General features: G+C 39.6%; 1 long non-coding RNA gene and 1 pseudogene across 1 annotated transcript; both read right to left on the reverse strand.

The window, feature by feature from the left end:
• The window catches only part of LOC117530713, a 59,051-nt pseudogene extending 56,087 nt beyond the window's left edge, over positions 1–2,964 (reverse strand).
• Positions 2,965–18,504: 15,540 nt separating this feature from the next.
• On the reverse strand, positions 18,505–24,516 carry LOC117530946. Its single transcript, XR_004566489.1, has 3 exons — positions 24,062–24,516; positions 22,062–22,065; positions 18,505–18,515 (listed from the first exon to the last, which is right to left on the reverse strand). It is a non-coding gene; the product is annotated as an uncharacterized LOC117530946 (long non-coding RNA).
• Between the last annotated feature and the right edge of the window lie 1,298 nt (positions 24,517–25,814).

Here is a 25,814-nt window from a genome sequence, read left to right on the forward strand (position 1 = left end):
AGCCAGCTTTGGTTCATGGGCCCCATGAGCCTGCATAATGGTGGAGAAAGCCAGTTTTGTATTACTGTCCTAACAATAAAAGAAAATCAAGAAAGACACGAAGAGAGTCAACAACTACGAATACATGGGGTACACCAGGTACTACTGAAGCAGTCTGAAACATCACCAGGTTTGATTCTCAGGCTGGGTGACCTTTGTTGTAAATCTCTCCTTTGCTCTCTCCCTCCCAGTTTCCTGTCAAGTTTACATTGTGACTATTATTTATAAGACAGGACGAGAAAAAAGCTCAAATATAACTAAGAATTATATCAAAGACCATGACCCACTTCATGAGGAAGTGAATGCTAAACCTTTACTCAAAACAACAGATTATTACAAAACATAAACGTGACCATTCAGTAAACATGTTACAAAGGCACCCACATGAACTGAAACATCCAGTCAGAATACTTGCAGTACATGTTATGCGAACCTTTGCTTCATGGAAAGTTACTCAACACAAACCAAAAAGCACAAGCATAACATTAAAACAATCATTTAATCACACCAACACATAACATGTAGATTAATACTCTGAACTACAAACAAAGGCCACATTAATGTGTACAAACATTCAAATCCTAATCAAAGAAATCCATCAACACTGCTGACCCCTAAGACATTTTGACATTTTAACATGACAGTCTTACCATAAGGCCAGAAAAGCTGAGAAAAATCACATTGATTTTCTACAGGGGCTGTAGTTCACACATTAATTAATTACCATATACAAGAGAATTGTTTAAAGTGATGCATTTACAAATTAGCTATATATATGATGAGCGAATATATTTAACATGGCTTGATATACTGGGGGACTGGGTAAAGGACAAAACAGGATAAACAATGAGTCAACACAAATGAATGAAACCCCACTGTCCTACATGTGCCCTGGCGAGTCAGTGCACAGAAAGGTTCCACGCAGGAGTAGGCGGATTTAGGCCTAAGCATTAGTCCAAAGCACATGATGTCATCGTGCATAGGTGGTTCTGTCAATTCCACATGCACTAAAATCCTTCCCAACATGATAGGAATAATTAAAAATGATTTAAAATTGTATTCACACGATTGTGTAGTTAAAGGCGAAGCACTGGTTCAGCGATTAATGTGCAACTCACAATGACTGCCTGCTGAGCCATGTCAGTGTGATGATTTTTTTTTGGGGGGGGGGGGGGGCGCAAGAGGGGAAATAAAAAAGCAGACTGCATCTCCACTGATCGTCTGCAGGGTCAGATGGAAAGAGTGCTCAGAATTTCTCCGCAGTTTCTACTCAGCGCGCACTACGCCATGTTGGTATTTCCGAAGCTGATTATGCAATGCAATTCATCACCTTTAAACCACCCATTCCTCTCCAAACATACATAACTCCTTACACTGCATGACCAGTAATTAAATAGTCAAGCGTATGGTAATGCGAAAAAAAAAAGATCGTACGCGTTGCCGATAGCAGTACGTGTACAAACCATCTATGCGACAAGAATGCACACACACGACGTGTATTGCAAAGTGTAACGTCTGCTAATGTTTACAGGAATATGTGCATATTTATGGTGGAGCCACCTTCATGTCTTCCGGTCCAAGCTGACCACAAGTCCAACAGTGTTATTTCGTAATTATTAACCGAATACTTGATCGGACGTGGGTGCGTCTTCACACGTGCCGTGTCGGCAAATACCAGCAACCGATCGCCACGTTAACCAAATCATTCAACATTAAAAACACCTTGCTGAACAATGTCTCTTTCTCGCGCACACACACACGCTGCGTGGAAATTAATACGCTTGCTGTGTGGCTAACGCTAGCTCAGGAAACCTGCTGATGCAAGAAGCACAACCTGCTCGAAAGCTAAGCGTGCCAACTGCAGTCTAAAACACTCCCTTAACATCACGTTATGCCAGCGTGCGTTCTGGTTACGCAAATTCTCTTTCGGTGAAGGGCGATTTTCGAGCTTTACGGCAGCCTGTTAACCATGTAAACATGCGCTCACGTCGGGGACAAGTGATCGCTAATAACGCCCAAAGTGACGAGCATGATTATGTTTAAAGCCGTGGGAAAAAAAAATAATAATGCTCGTTTCACCCACAGGTGACGCCACAAACGTTTTTTTCCCCTTCCTGGTACAACCATCCGCGTCAGAAAACAACTTTATTTTACACAACGCAGTTAAGCCCTATTGCAGAGCGGAGACACGCTGCGCATTGCAATGTCCGGAAGAATATAAATACACGTCTCCTGTCGATGTAGATCTGCGCCCAACGGCGTTTGCAACGTTAAACGTGTGCTGGCTATTAGACACTGAAACACTAGACACAGCATGTCAAAAAGCCGAGGAGTTGGGAGTAGACCTTGCCAGTCAGGCTAGCTCGCTAACAAAGAAAAAGGAGGAACCTACCACGTGACGAGGTTGCACTATCCGAGGGAATTTCGGCAACAATCCCCTGCAGTTTTGGCGAAGAAAAAAATAAATAAATAAAAGAGTGCTGCCACAAAACACAGCGCAGCCCGATCACGTTTCCATTAATTAATCCCAAAAAATAATAAAAAAAAAATAAAAATAAAAAATGCAGCCGGATTACAGGGGGGGCACAGGCCCCAGTCCACAGAGTCGATTGGGTTCGTTCCGGATTCAGGGCGAATCTACACCTTGCTCGCCAGCTAGCTCACCTCGCCGCTAACAGCGAATATAAGGCAAGGCCGTGAAACGCTCCTTTCGATTCCAAATTACTTCACACCTATGGGATTTCACACCAGTCCTTCGCCAAAAAACCTTATTCTCGGCCCGCGAAAGGTAGTCCGGAAGGCTGTTTGTCGGGAGGCTTTTTCTCTCGTTTTAGGGAGAGACGCTTAGAAAATGGCGGCTAGCTCCTCTCCCTCGGCTTTCAGCCTGACAAACATAGAAGTGCCGTGCGTGCGCGCGCGCACGCGCCTGCGCTGCTGGTAGGCGGGAGACGCTTCTCATAGTCGCCACTAGAGCAAAGGGCAGATAAGAAACGACACGAAAAGAGAATAAAAGGGCTCAAAGGAACGTGGCACGGAAGAGCAACGTCCACCCCATCATCAATAATAATAATAATAAAAAATAGCGCAACTTCAATCTGTGCACTTCTTCAGTCACTAAAGGAAAAGAAAACCAAAACAAAAAACTGCTCTACTGTTGCATACATATTACATTACGCTAATGTGGTCACCTACAACACTTGTTCAAAAAGTTAAAACACAAATCTCTGGCTGACTGACTTCGCTGTTGTAAATAACAGAATACTGTTAACAGGAAGTGTGATAATGAGCCACTGATGTTTCTCTACAACATTATAGGAAACAAACCTTTGAAGAAACTAAGCCCAGCCCAGACTGTCTCACTCTCACGACGCTGGGAAAAAATTCCATCGACCCTCTCCACAGTCATTTCAATGAAGATACAGCCTCTGGCCACTTGACGGAGCCCTTCTACACATGATTGTTAAAAGTCAACCTAGACGACCTGGATTACATATTATATCCACTAATATGTGCAGGACAAACATATTCAAAGTACACTGAAAATGTGTGTAAAGCAATTTGATGTGCCCAACACTTCACTTTGGGTCTCTAAATAACATCTTCTAGATGAGGAATTATTAACACAAAGAGACAGTACTGTCACGTTACCTTGATGTTGCTGTTTGTGAATTCAACTAATTACTATTATCTGATTGTGCATCCATTTCTTCTGAAACTCATATATCAGATTGTGCTAGTATAAAAGCATTTGAAGGCAAAATATAATAACATGCCTGTAGTTTGTAAAAATATACTAACAAGCCAATTAAACAAGTATCCATGACATCCAGCTCTTGAACCACATCCTGCTGCAACTTTGTGGGGAGATATCACAGTCATCCCTGTCCTGATGAGACATGAAATCCCTGCAGCACGGTCTGAGTCTGATCTAGGGTCTCCTCCCGTTGTACACAGACAGACTGCAGAATACCTCAATAGGAATGTATGTGGTGGAAATTCAAATCATATGCTCCTCAGGCCTGTCGCGATATTTACTGCCTTGATTCATCATACAATATATGGACATGGCCTTGATCATTTCTGTCACCTTGATGTTGTCCACTACGTTTACATAAGAATGTCAGAACATGATAGCACAATAGTTGTTGTTCATTCGGCTGCTCCCGTTTTGTGTTCGTGGTGGCCACAGCGGATACAGCCAGATCGGCATTGGTAGTTGGCACAAGTTAGTATAATAGTATTTTTTTTCCCGTTGTATGTAAGCCAAATTAACAGAAATAGATATGTCACTGACTAGAGTATAAGTCACACCTGAAGAAAAAAAAAAAAAAAAGCCTCTTTGGGACACACACGTATGTCCCTTCAGCTTTTCCCTTTTCTCCCCACAGCAAATGCCAAATGGACCTCTTTTCTGTATTATCAGCTCTTTGGGATTTTTGTGCATTTTTGTAGTGTACTTTTTAATTATTCACATTTACTAATTTATGATTCAAGTTTATTTTGTTTCATTTCGTGCTTTGATTCCTGGGAAAGCCTGATATAAATATTTATTCCAATTATGAACATGTGATTTTTCAGTATGTAAGTCGCACTGGAGTATAAGTCAGAGGACCTCTCAAACTAATAAAAAACTGTGTATATATATATATATATATATATATATATATATATATATATATATATATATAAAAATGTGTGTGTTTTGTATCTGTTTTTTTCTGTACAGCTCCTCTGGTCTCTGTGTCAATTTTACCGTGGGCAGGGCTCAGCAGCTCCACCACAGAGAAGCAAAAGTCAGAAGTGAAGGTAGCACATTACTCAGCGGTAATAGTCGTTTTTCCCAGTGACTGCATAATTCCAACTACAGTTTAGAAGAATAAGTCTAAATAAATTTAGTTTCAAAGCCACACTCCACAGCTCAACAACTGTAAAAACATTTCAAGAGCCCATTAACATTAAAAAAAGCTGGTGTAGCAACAATTTAAAGCCCCTGTTTATTTTACAGTTTTTGTTACCAGACTGACAGTCCATTTTATTTGTTTATTTAGGATGTTTTAATATTTCCCCACATTCCAGTTCCAATGTCTGAATGTTCTTATGAATTAAAACTGGTTGATGTCTTTAATAAAGCTAAAGAAAAATATCAGTGGTTACAGTTACGGCAGCTGTAACCCTAAAGACCATGGCTACGGGTAGACCCGTATCTACAGAGACCATTCTAAAGAAACAGAGGGTGTCTTACCGACCAATCAGAATGCGCAAATATGTCCGTACCCGTACCATATGTGGCTAAAGGTCCGGCAAGGCTTCAAAATTCATCCGTATATTGTCGGTATCTTCAGCGAACCTCGGTCTGTACTTTTAGCAGTTCCACAGAAGATACGGATGTATGTAACCGTAGCCACTTCGAACCCCAAATCTTGGAGCTATTCTCGCAGCTGCCGTAATTGATGTTCTGTGACTCAGTGTGTGTTGCTAGCTCCTCATTAGTATAGCGGTAAGCATTTCCTCTTGTCATGCGAGAGACAGGGTTTTGATTCTCTGACAGAAGACTTTTTGTTTGGTTCATGTGTATCTGTAATATTTGGGTTATTTGGGCTATTAAGGTTAAGTTAGGATGTCACATCACCGCAGTAATAATAACCTACCAACACAGCGCCTAGTTACAGTAACCGTAATGATACCCACAGCCTTTATTTTTATTGGACTATGAATATTTAGAGACTTCAAAATTAATTCTCTTGACACTCTCTTTCAAAAAAAAAAAAAAATATATATATAGTGGAATTGTAATGTACAACAGGAATATTTGTTTGGAAATACCTTAAAATCCATTATTGAAACGATCCAAGGGGCCATAATCCAAATTACCACATATAGTGATAACATGTACCTATGGGGGGGGGGGGGGGGGGGGAGAGAAAATGAACAGACAACAATAGTTTAATCTCAGGGAGGGTCAGTAAATAAAGTTGAGTATCTTTAAATCACTGTTCGTCAAGCTAACTGCAGCAGGCTACACTATCGTTAGCGTTACATGGTTTATTTAAATAAAAAAAGTTTTATATGTCAAATAAAATCAATAACAAGCGTGGAAATTTAACAGTACATTACACAAAGGCCTCCTATGCTTATTATGGTGTGAATGAATACGCCGCAATTCATATTATTGTGATAAAATTAACCTTACTTTCTCTGAACGAAATTTTGGGGAGCTAGCGTTAGCGAGCTAATGTTTGCGGCTGGCGCAGTGACATCATCAGCTAACGCAGATCGGCTGCCCAATAACATAAAGCTAGCAAGCTGTGCTAATGCTTGCTAGCTCTCCGATACCATACTGACTTACTACCGTTTTATGCGTATGTGTGGAAAAAAGTAGCGCACAAAAAAATAACCGACACAAACCAAACAGCAGAATGTTTAAAGTACTAAGTATTTTTTCAGGCAAGCGGCACGCTGGTTATTTCTGAGAAAATAACAAGACAAAATCTGACTTACCTGCTTCTGCTGTTCACTAACCGTTTACGACGCGATAACAACCGTCCCCCGAGTCCCTATTGGTCAACGCTTTCATTTAAGGCTTTTTATTGGTCACAGCAGCTGTCAGTCTTTGCAAATACCCGTACAGCGGAAATGTGGACAAAAGTTCATATCACGAAACTTCATTATTCAAAATGTAGATATTTTAGCACTTTTAGCAATCTCACAATGTTTCCCTCATTTGTAAATCACTGCATTTACTTTGCCCTAATTCAGACGTTATTTACGCAGCGCGTATGCTAACTACTCACTGTCCAAGCTAATGCATTTTCCACATAAAGTAACTCTAAATTGTAATATTTTCAGTCATCAGCGCGAAAGACTGTGCATCCGAGGGATTTAGTGATATTTGCAGCATCGCACATGCAAGTTGCAAACAGATAATGCGGAGAAAGTGCGAATGAATGTGCTCAATTTGCCCTTTGTTCATTTTTTTTTAGATGAGATTGTGGCTGCTAAATGAGACATGAATAATGTGATGAAGTGAACCAAATAGGAAGCATAGGCTTTATAAGACTGTAGCAGTGAGACAAGAGTGAAGGCGAGGCTCCAAATTCGGTTTGAAGTCTAATTTATTGAGAAAAAATTGGGCTTTCATGGCATGAAAATCCAAGATTGTAGCATTGTAGTAGCATAACTATAATCAGTTATTTATTTAGGCTTTTATTTAAAACAGTAAACACAGAACAATCCAAAATTCAGATGAAAAAAGAAAATCCAGGCAATTTAAAACATAAGAAATACGTCTGATCATATTAAATATCAGTATAAATATCCCTAAATGCATAAATGTTTTAATAAAAAATAGATTTATTTATTGTGAATTTTTTTAAAATAAAAAATATACAGAAAAATATACAAGCCACTATAAATAAATCTACCTTCAATGATCAACATAAATTAACATTGCACGTCTGAAAATAAGTAGTTCCTACATCTGTTCAGTAATAATTCATCAAAAATATATCAGTTACATACCTTGTCAACATCACTGCATAATCAAAAATATAAAAACAACAAGAAAAATCATAATAAGTATCATTAAAGTGTTTTACATTCCCCTTATTTACAAACTTTGAAAAAATAATTGATTTATGCATCATTTTAAACCATCTGATATCTTTTTGTTTGAGTTCTTTCATCAGTGCAATCCACAAAGAAGAAAAAGTCCTGTGTAGGACCTGAGGCCCACTGGTGCCAGTGCTTATACCCAGATTCTGAAATGGATGAGAGTCTAAAACTTGACCTGGATGGGACGCCGGTCCGACGCAGGTTACTACCCCAGCCAAGGCGAGTAGCCATTTTCAGCTGGGTGGACTGGGACGGTACAAGTCAAGTGTCTTGTCTGAAGACACAGACAGGTCATGTGACCAGGAATGGAACCCAGGTCTATATATTGCTAGTCCAACTCCTTATCACACATACCTTGTACATACCTTTAAAATTAGTACAAATGCCACTTTATAGCAGATTACCACAGGCACAGTGGAAGGCTTTGTGGGAGTGGAGTTGGACTATCTATACCCAGACTATGGTTTGATTCCATGTGTCTGCTTCAGGCTACTTGCCTATGTGTCCATATACAAGACACTTCCCAGTCCAAACCAGCTGGAAATGGGTACTGGCCTTAGCTGGGGAAGTTATCTGCAATGAACTGGCATCTCATCCATCAGGAGTCACGGACTCTTATCCACTTCACGCACTGATATGCACTGGACCGATGGACATCAGAGGCTGAATAGGGCATATTTCATCTTCTTCTTACTTATAACCCCACTTTCTGTCCAAAAGTATGCTTTGTGTCTTGTCAGGAACAAAATAATTGCTTCCATTGTATATCATTCCTGCAGTTTTAAATTCTGCAGGATCCCTTGAGTTCAATGCATGTAACTTTACCTGCAGAGTGTTAGTGTGTTTTCAGTGTCCAATCTTATCCTTATGGCTCTTTATTGTATAATCCATAATGATGCTTTTGTAAGTGTTGTCCTGTACCTCTACACAATAATTCAAATATGATAATATCAACAGAGTGTGCAATGCTTTGCTGTACAGAATATATGTAGTTTTACTCAGAAATACAATGCTCTTTGTCAACTTTGATTGTATATATGTTATTTGATGTTTCCAGAAGATAACACCCAGAAATTTTTCATTTATATTTCCAATAATAACATTATCAATCATAACTTGCACTTGTGTATTTATACCATGATTTTCAAACAACATATGTTTGGTTTCATATAAATGTAAGAGTAAGTCCCTTTGGCTGCTCCCTTGTTCTCACTCGGGGTTGCCGGATGCCTTTCCTGACACAACTCCACATTACATGGAGAAATGTGGCAGGGATGGTGGGGTCTGAACTGGGAACCTTCTGTGCTGAAACTAAGAGCACTAACATATAAAGGTGATGATAATTTGATTTAAACTACATCTTAAATTTTTTTATTTCTTTGGTGACCACCTCTAAAGGGTGCAAATGTTTCAAAGAACATAAAATATGTGTATCATCTGCACATAAACCAAATTTCAATTTTCAAATTTTCAATGTTATGTTTGTTACTTTAGGAATGTAATTTAAAGAGAATAAACAATATGAGGCCTAATAACAAGTCCTGTGGTACTCCACAAGTAATATCATTTAGGTTTGTAGTCACCTGTTTGTACAAATTGTTGATGGTTTCTTATATAGTTTTTCACCCAGTTTGGTTGAACCCCTCTGATTCTGTACCTTCCCATTTTATTGATTAATATGTCAACATCTATGGTATCAAGTGCGTTTTTAAAATTTTTTAAAATGCTCCCACTGCATATGTTTTAGGATCTATGCAAATGGTTATTCCTTATATTAACTTCATTAATGCTAAAGATGTTAATCTGTAGCATTAAATGAAACAGTACCACCAAAAATGTATGCATAAAGTACAAATATAGGATACATATGTACATAGATGTTATTGAAAAGGTGTTTTATTCAATTCAACCACTGATATACATTAAAAATAAGTTAAAATGGATGCCACACACTAAGTATTTCTGACAAATTTGCTGTTATTTGTCTATATTTACACACTACATTTCATTTAATGTCCACATTTTCAAAGTATTTGGTCTTTCAATTTGAGCATAATATGACCTCTGGCAAGAATGTAGATGCACGGGCAACTGACCGGAGTTAAGGATTTTTGTTTATAAAACCTCGTTTCTCAAAAATGTGATTCAGGTTAAAACATAAATAACAACAAATAATTTGCAAATAATTTAAATCCAGTGTTTATTTGGAAATACGTACTACAAAGACAACATGTCAAATGTTGAAACTGAGAAATCTTTTTTCCTTTTTGAAGAGTATATTTAATTTTGAAATCGATACCAACAACAAGTTTGCAAAAAGTCATCAGTCATGTGTTCACCACTGCAGTACATAATCTTTTCTTTCAAATACACTATTTAAGTGTTTCTATGCACCCTGGGAATGGTAACTGCATCTTGGATTGTAGGTGGTCCTCCAGATGACAGATGATTCCATTTTGAGGGTTGGTAGCGGGATTATCATCGTAAAACACTTCACAAGCTTTATACTGGAAAAGAAGATCTTTCCAGTGGAGGGTGGTGTACTTTATGAAGTGGATGTGGGAATGACATATAGCTCCTCATTTCCAGGAAAGAAGAAACCACCAGAGAGTATAAAGGGTATTATGTATGGAGGGTATACTTTGGGTACTTTGGAGTCATCCACTGCACAGCGGCTCTGAGATCCAAAACTTTGGCACCTAGAACATCCTTTCTGTCAACAATGACAGAATGCTGTTGAGGCAGCTTTGAAATCTCTGCATCGCAGTGGTAGTGCACTCTGAGGTCCACAGACAATGACATGGCCAGATCTCACAAAGTGTACTGCATGCAATTACTTTTGGTCTGGTTACTACTGCAGTAGTGGCAGTTGCAGTGGCAGAATGGCTCCATCCAATGGTGTCAGGCCATCCCTGTCAAAGACCATATTATGAAGCTCAGACTTCGGAATTCTTTTAGTGCCCCATTTGTTATCGCAGTCCTCATTCCAACTATGGTGAGTGGCATCTCAGTGAGGGAGACTTTTATCTTCACTTTGTGATTGACAACGGTCCCAAAGGTGATATTCCTCTGGTCATTGATGATTACAAGTCAACTACTAGCACTTTATTGTCCTCATGGATCTGGGAAACAACCGCAGATTCCACCCCCCCAAACAGTATTACCACTCTGAACCATACACAGTCTTCTGATTGGCTACAATGTAATATGTCATAACAAAATGACCAACTAGCCCAATGGAATACAGAAGTTGGAAATGTGACACATTTGTGGTTTTAGTAGTCTGTCCTAGTGATCCACAAAATTTGAGTTAAAATTTGGATCATTGTATGGTTGAGTAGGTAATTGGTTTTTGTTATCTAAGAAACATGAGTCATAAAAACAAATTTTGGCTTTGCATAAAGATTGGGACTATGAATTGCTGGATCCTGGTCTCAGTATCCAGAGCAGCACTACCAGGCATGGTGTTGTGATACAAGTAGTATAGCTAAGAGGGTCAATCACGCCCTTTTGGGAAGATGATGGAGACTCCTACAGAACTCTAAGGACTATACAACTACCCAGTTTTTGAACTCTGACCACAGACCTGTTGCATCTTACATCAGGAAGTACTTTTTTGAAGTACTACAGGTCGCTGTATGCTCAGTGTTCCAGACTTAATCTTGATAGACACAAGATCTGACTGTTTTGTGGGGATTTTGTAGCCACAATCTGGAGGACACAACTAGTGACCCAAATAGAATGTGGGAGTTCTTTCATGACAAGGCCTGGAAAGCAGCTGGGGATTGTGTTTATCTAAGCAGCTGAGAAAATGGGCTGTGGTGGCATTGAGGGTAAACAAGGAGGCATTTGTTGGAGGAATCTGGGAGCAGGTGACACACCATCTGTGGTGTAGTGATCCTTGGGGTGTTTCCAGAGGAATTGAAGGACAGAGTTTCTTCAAACACACGCCTCGTCCCACAGTAGTCATTGCAAGTGAATGCATGGTAATATAACGCATGCATTACAACAAATACAGAGCCATGATACTTCTCTTGTTTCTGTGTTAGTACGGTTAATTCTGCTCTGTTCAGTGCTTGCAAATGAGATGGTCGCCAGTGGATACAATGCATCTCCTTCAGGCCAAGAGATGTTCAACAGACACTAGCCCTTGGCTTTTAGCCTCCTTGTTAGAGAGTCCACTTCTCATGCCCAAGGTCACGAGTATGAGTCCGGTCAACACAACATGGGACTATGTATGAAGTCAAACTTACATTTAGAAACTCAAGCTGTACAATATTTGACATGCGGTAGACGCATCATAGGACCTTTCAGAAAACACAGAAATCCATAACCATGAACCAAGCTCACAACTCTTAAATAGGTCAATAATTTCCATTTTATTTATTAGTCAATGTCACCATTTTAATTAAATGGAATTAGAGGAGCTAGAAAGTAGATATAGTACACTGGATTTAGTGAAGCTTAGGGCTAGTGGCTGGTGATCATCTTCGTATTTCATCTGTTTTTCTTGTTGCTTAATGCTAACAAATTATACCTTATTTGTTGTGTTTCTGCCACCTGATTCTGTTTTTTTTTTTTCTGTTTGAGGTGCGGCTCCATCCAGAAGAGGGAGTGGGTGTCTTCTTCTGCAAGCCTCCCGTTCTATACACCAGCATAGACTTCCAAAATTTCCTGTGTATTTGTATTGTCAAGTGTGTCGGTATCATGGCCCAAATAGAGGGTCACCCCCTTGAGTCTGGTCTGCTTGAGGTTTCTTCCTCAAATCATCAGAGGGAGTTTTTCCTTACTACTGTCGCCTGTGTGTTTGCTCTAGGGGTTGGTAAGGTTAGACCTTACTTGTGTGAAGTGCATTGAGGCAGCTTTGTTGTGATTTGGCACGATATAAATGAAATAAATTGAACCAGACATTGTTGCACTTACCTGTGTTTGTAGTAGTGTGAAATAACTCATTTTAACATAAGTAATTCAAAGGCAAAAGGTCATATATATTTATTGTTAAAAATTAACTGCAAAACTCATCTGATGTGCAAATGTAGTTATGGGGTAAGAACACTAGATGGAGCTAAAACACTTTCAACTAAATCACCATGCTGGAGTTCCGTAAGCTTCACCATTTATCATTCCTACTCCACTTAACTCCAAGGATTTCAGCATTCACTTCACAGTTCCTCTTTGTTTTTATTATATGCTCGCAGATATAGTACATTCGGATCATTTTAGGACTTTTCCTTTTTTTTTTTTTTTGCACATTTTATTGTGTTGCACCAGGGGAATTAAAGTGGTCACAGCCCGCGGATCTCAAAAATTCCATTTCAGGATGGAGATGATTTGTGTCAAAATAATGCAAACAGCACTTTGTACCACCATAAGTACGTTTTAAAAACAAAAATTTAAAATGTCTGTTTATTGAAAAACCTTTTTTGAGTAGGGGCCCAACATGTTTATAAACAAGTTTTAGATTTTATTTATCTATTTTTGATAAACATAAAAAATCTTGTGGTTCCCGGGGTGCCTCTGTTCCCATCATACAATGCTATGATGTTGTTAGCATTCAAGATGTGGTGGCAATAGTCGCTTGTGCTAGCTGCTAACATTTCATGTGTAGCAACCAAAGCGGGAATCTGAGTTTGTAAAAACATCAGCTGATCAATATAAAGTCTCTGTTATTAATCACGTGCTTGTCATGGCTCGCTGTTCATCCTGCAAGTCACTGTAATTTTTCTTTTTTTTTTTTTTTTTAGAAAAACACAGAGCACCATATGTTTGGGGGCTCTTGACCCTGAAACTAGACACACCATCACTTTAATCATCCCATGTGTTGCTTTAGTATTTCATAATAGAACGGTTGCCGGTTGGAAACTCAAAATGTCAGCTATTTTTCAAGATGGCTGCTCTTAGCAATATTATTTTATACTTTTTATACTTTTTTAAATCTGTTGACTGGGTAGGCCAGTTCTTGCCTCTTTAAATGCAATTTCATTGACTTTTGTTGTTTTGGTGTCCATTTTAACATACTTTGTCACATGTAGAAGGGTGATTCTTAGACTACGGGCACTTATTATGTCCTTTGATCATATTGTATGAAAAACAGAAAAAAGGGGAAATTTCACACTTTTATAGTTATCTTTACAATGAAAGTGTTTTAAGAAATTTGTTCTAGTAGTCTATGATGATTTTTTCACCTTTTTTCAGCATGATTATATGCAAATATTGCCGTTTTGTGCTTGTCCCACACCCAGACTTTTGATCTTCAATGATAAAAATGAATGGTAAAAAAACATTTTTTCTAATGTTTTAAAATATCTCTGAATAAAATATCAGTAAAATAATCAAAACATAATTGGGGTATTAAATGTCATACAACTGTTGTGATTTTTTTAAACAAAATGTAGTTGTCCCACACTATTGCCGTAATTTCCACCACAACACTTTAATGTCCCTTTAAACAGTTTTTATGAAAGATTGTTTGGGTAGTTTCTATGGAGATAAACAGTGACATCAGAGCACATGTATATAGCACCAAATCACAACAAACAGTTGCCCCAAGGCACTTTATATTGTAAGGCAATGGTGTGGTGGAAATTACATTTACAAGGCCAATAGTGCCCGTAGTTAAAGAATCACCCAGAAGCACTACCCTCACTTGGTTCAGCCCACAAGCGAGTGTGGCTTACCACGGTGTGGCTGCTGCTACACGCAAGCAACTTCTCTGAGTCAGAGGTGGAAGGTGGGTATGTAGTGAGGACTAGTGACTAGTGCTTTTGTGGATGATGTACAGTAATTCTGTTGGCTACATCAAGCAGTGACCTCCAGTGGACACTGAGCAGGTTTGAGGACAAATGTGAAGCGATTGGGATGAGAATCAGCACCTCCAAATCTGAGGCCATGGTTCTCTGTCGGAAAATGGTAGATTGTCCCATCTGGGTCAGGGGAGAGTTATTGCCCCAAATGGAGGAGTTTAATTATCTCTGGGTCTTGTTCACAAATGGGTGTAAGTCAGAGCGTGAGATCGATAGACGAATTGGGGTGGCATCTGATGTTTTACGAGCACTGTACTGACTGTTCTGGTGAAGGAGGAGCTCAGTGTGAAGGCGAGACTCTCAATTTACCAGTCAATTTTCGCTTCTATCCCCACCTACTGTATTGTCATGAAGTTTGGGTAATGACTGAAAGAATAAGATCATGGAAATGGAAATGAGAGAAGCTCAACTTTGTCTGCAAACTTTAGTACTCTTTTTAAGGTGCCAGGTGAATGAAACTATCTTGCCGAAAAGGTCCATAATATGAACTTTTAAAGAATATACTCCAGTGCTATTATAAAGCATATAAAAATCAGTTAATATTTGGTTAATTTTAAAGACTCTGAATTTTGGAGCATGTTATCATAACATTACTCATAGTAGTTGGTTCAAAATGATTTACTGCTATTGCTTTGCATTACTTTACATTGCTTCTCCAGCTGTAGTTGTTGCTAAGATATCCTAAATGTGTTTTTAAGATGATGTTTTTGCCAACCTTGATGCTTGATTGATCTGCTGCAAAAGGCAATCATCTGGTGACAACCACATAATGAATATTCCTACCAGGTTTGGTGAAAATCTGTCCACTCGTTTTTGAATTATTTTGTACACAGATTGTGCATACACATGTGAATACAATACTCTGGCGTGAAGGGAAACAAACCAATCCTTTAGTTCCACTCAATATATTTGACACTGGCTAGATCTTATTCCTCTTTGGAGGTGATTTACCTTTTTGAATATATGATGAAGCTTGTCTTTACTTGTGAGAAAGCAAAATTTCAGGTATGTGCAATGAAATCTGCCTCTTTAGGAAAGGATTAAGACAAAAGTACTATAAAGATAAACTGAGACAAATGGTTACAGTATATAATGAAAATCTTGTGTGAATTTTTCAAAAATTTCTGTTGAATGTAGTGAATAGTGGCTGGTGATCATCAGGGATGTGTTCTGGCTCCTTCTTTTTTCAGTGTTGGCATGGATTGGGGTTGTTGGGTAGGCTTGTGGAAAGTACCAGTGTTTTGTTGGTGAGGAAAGGTCAACTGACCTCTTTGCAGATGGTCTTGTGATCTTTGGAACCTGAGAAGCTGAGTGATTAATGAGAGTGTCTGGGTTTGCGATTGTCCTGGATCAAAACTAAGATCCAGATTTTCAGTAACTTCCTGGATTTAGCCATAAGACGTGTATCTGTATGTGGTGACAGTGTTGAACTTGTAGAGACATTCACTTATATCTCGGTAGTGACAGTCCTGTGTTTGGGTTCTTGCCCACAAACAATGTGGGAACACCAAAGTAACAATTTTTCAACACAAAATTATTCGGCAGGAGCCGAAGGCAAAGTCTGGAGGCTGGCTGTGCCACAAGCAGGAGCCGAAGGCAAAGTCTAGAGGTCGGCCAGACGGCTGGTAGGAGTTGTAGGCAGGGCCTGAATGAAGGCCATGGAGTGGCTGGAGTCCACAGCGGAGTCTGACAGATGACAGGAATCCATAGCGGCATCAGGAGGGTGGCCATGTGGCCAACAGGAGTCCATGACAGTGCCAAGAGTGTGGACATGAGGCTGGCATGCATCCATGACTGCACGTACTGTCAGAGTGGTCTATGATGCATATTACAAAATGGCCAACACATCCAAAATGTCCTTGTATTTGGCACAACCATTTGATCTTTATATAGATGTCTAATTGATAAAACCAAAGTATTCACATCTATTTGGAAAAGAATCAACATGATGGAACACTCAGCTTTGTTGCATGACACAGACATATGCCATAATATTTTTACATACAGCCTTCAACGCAACATGAGCATGACACCCGCCTGTAGCCGCCTACTTCACTTTTGCAGTCAATTACATAGCCATTGATTCACGACAGGCTAAGGGCCGCCCATATGGGGCCGACCTAGGCGCAGAAATAAAAGTTAGTGTAGAGAGAAAATCTAGGCTCCTTGTTCCAGATGTTGCATGTGATCTGTTCAAAGGCCCCAGCGCTAATAGATGACTCTGTTTCAGTGTAGGTACCTTTCAATACAACATCTAAACTTTGAAGTCAGTTTCCTGTCCAATTCTTATTGAGATCACTCACCACATAAAAGAACCTAACAGAATCAAATGGCGAATGTGACGGAAGGGGAATGTCTGTCATTTGGTACATTCCCCTTCTGTCAGAATTTGTCATTTGTAAATTTGTTTCAGAACTTTGGAAATGTGTTTTGGGACTTCTTATAAAAGTATTTTTGCACTTCTCAGTCACCGTAGAAGGCAGAGGAACATGACAAACAGACAGTGAGCAAACACAAACAACACCACAGACACACATACCAGAAGACAAATCACAACACAGGATGAACAATCCACAGCCACAGACAGGGGATGGACCCTGAGAAAACCAACAGCAGGACACAGAGAGCGCACCACAACAGATGAAGGCTTTTCAGTTTAGCCTCAACAACACCACTACATCCTAGTGCATATTGTTACTCGCAGAAAGCATCAAGAAAGTTTCCATCGTCTGCTTTCAAGACTTTCCACTGTTATTTGGAGCTGAGCTTTGCGGTGACGTTCCGGATTAAAGGCGGAAAAAAAAGAACTGTGGTTCATGGTTATGGAATAGAACAGAGAATGTTCGTTTGTGCAGAAAGATTTGATGTGCAGCTGTATTCCCTTCTGAGACACACACACACACTAAGCATAAAAGGAGCTCAAAATGTATTCCTTCTTTGCTTAGTCTCAGGGGATTCTGGAGACAAACAGCGAGACTGAAAGTGGGTACCGTGAAACATCGGCTGGATGCGTATGTGTAGTTTAGTTTTTTTTTCTACCAGAACCGCATCATGCTTGCCCCGTGTATGCTCTATAAATAAACCACACTTGACATCGCAACCATTTGTAAATTTTTCATTTCAATCACAGAGAACAGTTTATTATCATTTGACATTTTTCAAGTATGAAAATAACATTTCAAATAAATAGTAATAAATATCATTCATAACAATAGGATTATCACTGACCACCATATGTACCACGTGAAAACATCAGTGTCAGCAACAAGTACATTTTCTCTGAGTTTTTTTTTTTTTTTTTTTTTTTTTTTTTTTTTTTTTAACTGTGATGTAATGGTCATTTGTGGATGGAAATATGCATCGACATCCTACATATTTTTATTTCTGCTACAAACAAAAGAAGCTTTTCCCATTGTGCAAATTTTTTACATTTAAAAAGGTCATATCTATGTATATCTATCTATCTAGCATGAGTAAATCTACGGTAACAGAATTATAATCAGGCCAAATTTTTTACCAGTAACCTAGAATATGGACAAATTTTTCTGTCATTGTAATTTCATTAAAGTACAATTATCCTCCTCTCATTTAATGCGATAGGCACAGAAACAAAGACTGACTGACCTTTCACAAATATGACCTTGGTGCCCAACTCTAGTACCCGCCCCTTATGTGTACCAAGATTGGTGCAAATCATAGCAAAAAACTTTAATTTTGAATTTTTGGAAATCAGCCAGAGGACCTCAGAGGAGTACAGGAACACATACACAAATGTTTCTCAAATTATAGTACATTGCAAATAACGCATCAATTTTCAAGTCACCTGGGGCCTCATGTACAAAAACCTTCGTGGATTTCCTACTGAAACATGGTGTACGCTAAAACCCAGAAACTGGCGTAAGCACAAAAATATCCAGATGTATCAAACTGTGGGAACGCAAGGATCCACGTATGTTACGTTAGTATATCCCACTGAATGTAGAAATGAGCACATGAAGTGGAAAACAGTAGGATCATGAGTATGAGGCCGCAACACAGTGTGCTCAGGGCAGCGTACACACACTGAAGTTAAAAGAGTGAGGGGTATCGCAGCTGACAGTGTGTGACATTCACAAGTGGACACATTTTTTGACAAATACTGAACATGGGGAGACAATTGGGGGATCTGTTAAGAAGCTCTAGTTTTACGATCAGGAAACAAAAACAAAATAATAATAACAAAAAACATTTGAATGCGCATATGCCAAATGTGCCCGTGCTGGTTTCATTCTGAAAAATTTACACGAATAAACTACTCATCGGGCACATGCCAGACAGGGGGATGAAATGCGGGGTGACACGGGGGGGATCTGGGAGGGTTATGGTTAGAGTTAGGAGAAGGGGTTAAGGTTAGAATAGTAAAATAAAAGAAACAGCATCACAGAAGTGTTGCTCATTTTGTGACAGGAGCATGAAAAAAAAAGTGTGAGACTGGGCTGCCCCAGCTATGCTGTTAGTCAGGATGAATGAGTCATGCGTTGAACCAGGCCACCTAGTCACAATGTTACCGTATTTTCTGCACCATAAGGTGCACCGGATTATAAGGCGCGCCCTCAATTAGCAGGTACTTAACCCTTACAAAAGGCGCACCGAATTATAAAGGGCGGCCTCAATTAGCGGGTACTTAACCCTTACAAAAGGCGCATGCTAAAACAGTCTACAAAAAAAAAAAAGGTCAGGGAAGCAAAACGGTGAGTTTATTTGAACTTTTTAACAACTTTGAACTACCGGTATTTAACAATATGGTACTCACATTATTTTTTATTATGGTTCTGTCACAAATCCATTGAAGTCTTCATCTTCTGTGTATGACTTGAACAGCTGGTCTTCTAGCTGTGGCCACCTCGCTTTGTTTCTGCAGAAACTCCGTTTGGTCTTTTTAACTTGACGCAGTTCATTTTCTTGTTTCCTCTCGCAGCTGCTCTATTCCCATGAACAACTGCGTAACTGATAGCCTGCAGTTTGAATTGTGCCTCGTAAGCATGTCCCTTCACTGGCGCCATTTTCGGGGGCCCTTAGACAAGCAAATGTTTTGCAGGATACCTGTAGTATACGGTAACTACCGGAGAAGTGGCGGAGGTAAGTGTACGTACCACGGACTCACGGACTCTTCGCTGATTGGTTTATCGCTGGCAGCGTACGTCCTCTACGCTACCAGCGTACGTACGAGGTCTCTTAGATAATAAATCGACCCTTTTATTTATTTATTTTTAACTATATGGCTTTGAATGACGTGCGATTACACCAATCATGCTTGAACCCTCGTGCGCATGCGTGAGTTTTTTCACGCGTGTCGGTGACGTCATTTCCCTGTGGGCAGGCCTTGAGTGAAATGTGGTCCCGCCCTCTCGGCTGAATTCCTTTGTTTCACACGCTGCTCGAGACAGTGCGCGTTGCTTTATCAAAAAATTTTCTGGACCTGTGAGGAATATCCGAGTGGACACTATTCGAGAAATTAAGCTGGTTTTCGGTGAAAAGTTTAACGGCTGATGAGAGATTATGGGGTGTTTCTGTCGGTGTAAGGACTTCCTACGGAGCGGGACGTCCTGCAGCGCTTCCAGGCGCCATCGTCGGCCTGTTTCGAGCTGAAAACAAACATCTTAATTTAAGGCTTAATTCACCCAGGACGTCGTGAGAGAACAGAGAAGATTCAGAAGAGGCCGGCATGAGGACTTTATGCGGACATTCCACTGTTTAAGGACATTTTTTTAATGAAAGACGTGCGCGCAAATTCGCCGAGTCGTTTCCGTGACGACTCGGCAAATCTGTGTGCGCCGCGACAGGAAAAACACCTCCGTGTTGAAAACCATTTGTAAAACTCAGGTGGCTTTTGATGGCTTTCAACAAGTGAGTAACTGAGAAATTGTTTAACAGCTTGGGCATGTTCCAACTTGTCCGTTAAGGTTTCCAACGGAGGTTTTTCCTGTTGCGACCCCCGCGATTGGGTCCGGCCCGACATGCGACTCTGCCCGCATGTTCTTTCATTACAAAATGTCCGTTAACAATGGAATGTCCGAATAAACTCCTCATGCCGACTTCTTCTGAAAGTTCTCTGACGACTTACTGGGTCAACAGAGCCTGAAATGTGGAAGTTTTCAACTTTAAACAGCGAGACGCTGCCGCCTCAAAGTGCAGATCGCCGTCAGGCGCCGTGGGCCGTCCTTAAAGTGACACTACTAGACCAAAATCTCTCATCAGCCGTTAACATTTTTACCAAAAACCAGCTGAATTTATCGAATGGTGTCCACTCAGTTGTGCCTTACATAGTGTGGTGCGATATGTCATAAAAAGGGCTCCCATAGGATTTTTGTGCCAAAATTGATTTTTTTGCTGATTTGACTTGGGTAGGGGTCCAGTTGACTGAAAATAGTGGGGTACAATTTTTCTGACCCTCATAACCCCCTTTTGGAGGGACTTGTTTGCCGAGGATGCAAAAAACCCTCTAAATTACTATCTTCCCCTGTTCTTAGTCACTTCTATCAAACTTTAGAGTCTTTTATGGGTTTTCATTGTTGCTAACTTCATATAAAACTTTTTTTTATAAATTGCAGACTCAGCACAGACTGATATTTAAGTCTTTATATTATTAATGGAATAAGGATTTGTTACAATTTGCCAGTTTTATCAACTACATGTTACTCATAAATTTTTCAGTGACCACAGTCAGTTTTGGACAGACAGGAATCTTTGGAGATGCTGTGGTTTTTAAGGGAATAATAATTTCAGTGTTAACATTTGGTTTCATGACCAGTTAAGTAATAGTTATTTTTATATACTGTAACAATAACACGTTATATAAGTAAATAAGGTAAATGTTTTCTGATTAACAATTAGTTTACACAAGATAACAGAATAAGATAGAATAAGTTAGAATAAGACACCACACATTATCAAAATAACATCTATAGGTAACTGTATTAAAATATATTTATATTTGTGTGTGTTGTAGATTATGCATAACGGTGAAGTGAGTATCCTTGAAGCTGTGTCTGCAAAATGAGTGCTTGTATCATCTGCAATGAGGGTGAAACATCATCCAAAAGACTTGTTTGTAATCCACAGATGGTTGAAGAACTCCTGGACTGTTGTAAAGAAAGACTAAGCCTTGGGGATACCAGCATTCAAAACCTCACAGAGAGCTTGTCAAGTTTGGAACAGTCAAAAAGAAAAGACTTGTTATATCACAGTGAATGCCGTAAACCCCTTGTGAATAAATGTGTAATTAAAAGACTCAGGGAGGGTGCTAAAAAGCGTGATAGATCTAACTCCCCCATAGGTTTCTTTCCTGCTCTAGGTCGCCCCTCATGTTCAAATGCTCCAAACCGTCCAAAAAGGTCAAAAAGTCTATCTAAAGCAGAGGTGTGTCTGTTCTCTTCATGTTCTTTCTGTGCATCTGAGGCCAAAGAGTCTTTGCATCAGGTTTTTACTGATAGAATGGGTGAAACATTGCTTCAGATAAAGTTGTGATGATCATGTCCGAACTTGTGTTTCTGATCTGTTTGATGCTGGTGATGCAGCTGCTCAAGAAAAGTTCTATCACAGAAACTGCTTACGGTCAGCACAGAGAACCTGTCTTTCTGAGGGCCACAGCAATGTGCCTCTGATCCAATCTCTTTGTGATGAAGAGTTACTCATGTTCATTCAAAATACAGTTGTGGATGATTGTGACACAATAAATATGGCTGAGGTGAATGAGGCCTACATCTCGCTCTTGAAAAGATATCAGATAGAGGTCAAGGGTGATGAAAACTACAGAAAACACCTGAAAAGGTTAATCACTGAGCGTCTGCCAAATTTCCAGTTTGTCAAATCACTGCGTAAGAATGAGCCTGACAAACTTGTTACCCTGAAGGGTGTTAGCAAAGCTATTGATGTCCACCTAGATTCACTTGACAGTTGCAAAACAGAGTGACAGCTGATATCTTGCGAAGGGAGATAACCAAAAATGAAATCAATATTTTTCATGTTATCCAGGGTGTATCATTATTATGTTGAGTACCCTCATAACCCCATAGATTAATTTTGGGGCCCTTAGGAGACCCAGCCCCCCAAAATACAGAAAAGCAACAAAGCTTGATTTATTGCATGCAGGGTGTATTATTTATGTATTTAGCACCCTTACAAATTAAAAAAAGGACTGTAAGATTGTGAAAATTGGTCTAGAATTGAGGAAGATACGCTTTATACTGTTTGAGGGCCACCCGGGCAGAATGACCCCCATAGAGGGGGGTTACAGGGGTCAGAAAAATTGTACCCCATTATTTTCAGTTAACTGGACCACTAACCAAGTCAAATCAACAAAAAAATCAATTTTGGCACAAAAATCCTACGGAATAACATATCGCACCACACTAACAGTTTTGAAAAAATTTTGATCAAACAAAGCAGCAGTCTCTGAGCCATTCCTAAACAATGAAAAAAACGATGAGAGGGTGGACCACTCCTCACTCAAAGACTGCCCACAGGCGAATGACGTAACCGACAGGCGTGAGAAAACTCTTGCATGCCCACGAGGGTTCAAGCATGTCTGATGTAATCACACATGATTCAAATCCATATGGTTTTTGAAAAAAATAATAAGGTCGGATACTTTTCTAATAGACCTCGTACTTTACATATTACGTAATGTTCTCTGATTGGTTTATCGCTGCCAGGGTACGTACTCTACGCTGCTAGCGTACGTACTTTACGTATTACGTCCTTGTGTCAGCGGGAAATGGTCCGATATTCTGACAGTCAAAGACAACGTTTTTACAGATTTTGGAATTCAGTGCGCACCAGATTATAGGGCGCACGGCCGATTTTTGTGAAAATTTAAGGCTTTTAGGTGCGCCTTATGGTGCGGAAATTACGGTAGTTAGATGCATTTGCGCATCACATATGGTTTGAACATTGATGGAATGAAATTGTTCCCTTAACAAAAACAAATTTGATTATATTAGGGAAACCTGCTCTCGCTGCAAATTGTGCTTTAATGTTGGAATGTGATGTACCCGGATGACATTTGGATGACTGCGTTCCGGCTCAAGGTTGACTGGCACACTCCTGAATCATCGGCCAGCTCCGCTGGAATGCCCCTGTTGTCAGGAAGCCCAGCGTGGATTGGGCTCTGGGCCACAGTTCTGCGTGAAACTCCAGTGATAGTGGCCTTGGTAAACGAAATCGGCTTATGAGCCAATTATCATCAGTAGCAAGTAAATCCTTGTGTTCCCTGAATACATGCTCTCGCCGGATTATGACATTTGCAAGGTCCTCTAAGAACGCTAACGCAGCCATTGTTAATACCATTTTACGCATCACTTTATGCATGCCCATATAATTGCAAACACGTGGGTATGTTAACTGCTCATCAGTGTGTCTCTGGTGTGAACATCACTCTGATGACTTCATGTTTTCAATCTATTAACGGTCGCTAGCATCACCGCTACATGTCCACAGTGGAACAATAACTGTAGAAACGTGCATAAGCCAACAAGGATTTTTGTGTGATGTACCGCACATTTCCACGGCCATTTCACTTTTGATACATCTGAACGTTAGCGTGGAGATGGACGTATGTATGGATGTACGTACACACGTCTTCGTGAGTCCCCTGGTGTACCGTATTATCTAAGTAAAAGAAGTGCACAACATGACCTCTTTAAAAGTTCTTAACAATGAGCAGTGCCATCCTCGTCTTTTACAACACTCAGTAAACACCTCAATCAATCCCGTCACAGTTCATTAAGTGATGCATTAAAGTGTCGTGAATTTTTTTTGTCACATTTAACAACTACAATACACACATCACTTTAAGGGGATTTAAAAAAAAGGTAAAAATAAAAATCAGATTCATGGTGACACATTGATGAAGTCCACATACTGTACGTTAGATAAACAGCAGTTCAGGAAAAAAAGCACAGGTGTGAGGCTTGTCGGTATCATAGGAATGTGGTTGTCAAATGCTACTGTGTGAAGTCTTCATTATTTGGATAATGTGCTTGTATTTACAGCGTGTAGATTGTTTTTTTTTTTTGGTTTATTTTCATGACAGCTCCACTGTATTTTAACATCCCTTGTTGTGTTTAAATATGTACAACAAGTCATTTGCAAAGTTACATTTCAGCCACCCAAACAACATTTTATGTTAAAAACAACACAAAACAACAACAACAACAACAAAACTCTCCGGAAAGTTATGAGTGCTGATTTCTTGATTTAATATGAGCTAATGATCGTTCGAAGAGTTTCATTCCAAAACCTGTTCTGAAAGCATTAATTCTTAATTATTCCTGACATACAGGTAATAGGTTACAAAAATTACAGCTGTGATTGAACAAACAAATGAAAAACAAAATGCAATTTCAGTGACTTAAAGCAAGCCTACGAATGCATTCAAGGAAAGAAAGCAAAACTAGAAACTTTATTCTTCTTTAATGTTCCAGTACACAAACATTTTTTGAGCATAATGGTAACCTGATATAATAGTTATTTTTGTCATTGTTTATTTTATTACAGATTAATCTCTTTTCTGCTAGCAATAGCATGGTGCTACGTTTACGTCCTGTCTTCCTTTAAACATTGTACACATCTTTTAATGGCCGAGAGAAATTTACCAGCAGAAGGTGATTAAAAATAAAATGTGGTGTGATCTCCCTTTTTCCAGCCAGAGGAGGCAATTGTTGTGTTAAAATATAGCTTGTATCAACAGAGAGGTGTTAAATATTGTTTTATATAACTCTTAAATCGATCCTTGTCATTTGATTGGTGGTTTGTATATCACGTGATATGGATCATTCATCCCATTGGCCATTGTATATGATTTACCTTGTAATTTTGGTTGTATTTAGAGTTTGGTTTTATTCATTTTATGTTATTGCACGCCAACACCACTGCGCGCTCACATTAGCTAGCAGTGAAAGTGCATAGCTTAAAAACAAACAATGCCCAGATTCGCTGGGTAATGGACGGGAAGGCTGTTTACGCGAGGGGCTCAAGAGCAAGTGGAGGAGGTCATGAGAAAGCAGTGTTTGCCGGAGGCAGAGCTGCGCAGGCCAGGTTGGCCCTGCTGCAGGCTGGATTGATCCCACCACAGTTAGGGGCTTGCAGTGAGTCAGTGGGACACAGCAGGCTCCGACTGATGACACCTGGGTGAGACGGGGCGTCTCAGTCTCACTACCGGGAACGGGAAGGGCTTAAGTCCCTTTCTCTTGTTTATAAATTAATAAAATATCAAATGACAAGAATCTAATTTAGGTGTTATATAAAACAAATAATGATTTCTTTTTCATTCGTGCAATGGAAAGAATATTTCATTCACTTCTCAGCAAAGGAGAAGTGCTC

This window comes from Thalassophryne amazonica, chromosome 18, assembly GCF_902500255.1.
Source record: "Thalassophryne amazonica chromosome 18, fThaAma1.1, whole genome shotgun sequence".
Lineage (NCBI taxonomy): Eukaryota > Metazoa > Chordata > Actinopteri > Batrachoidiformes > Batrachoididae > Thalassophryne > Thalassophryne amazonica.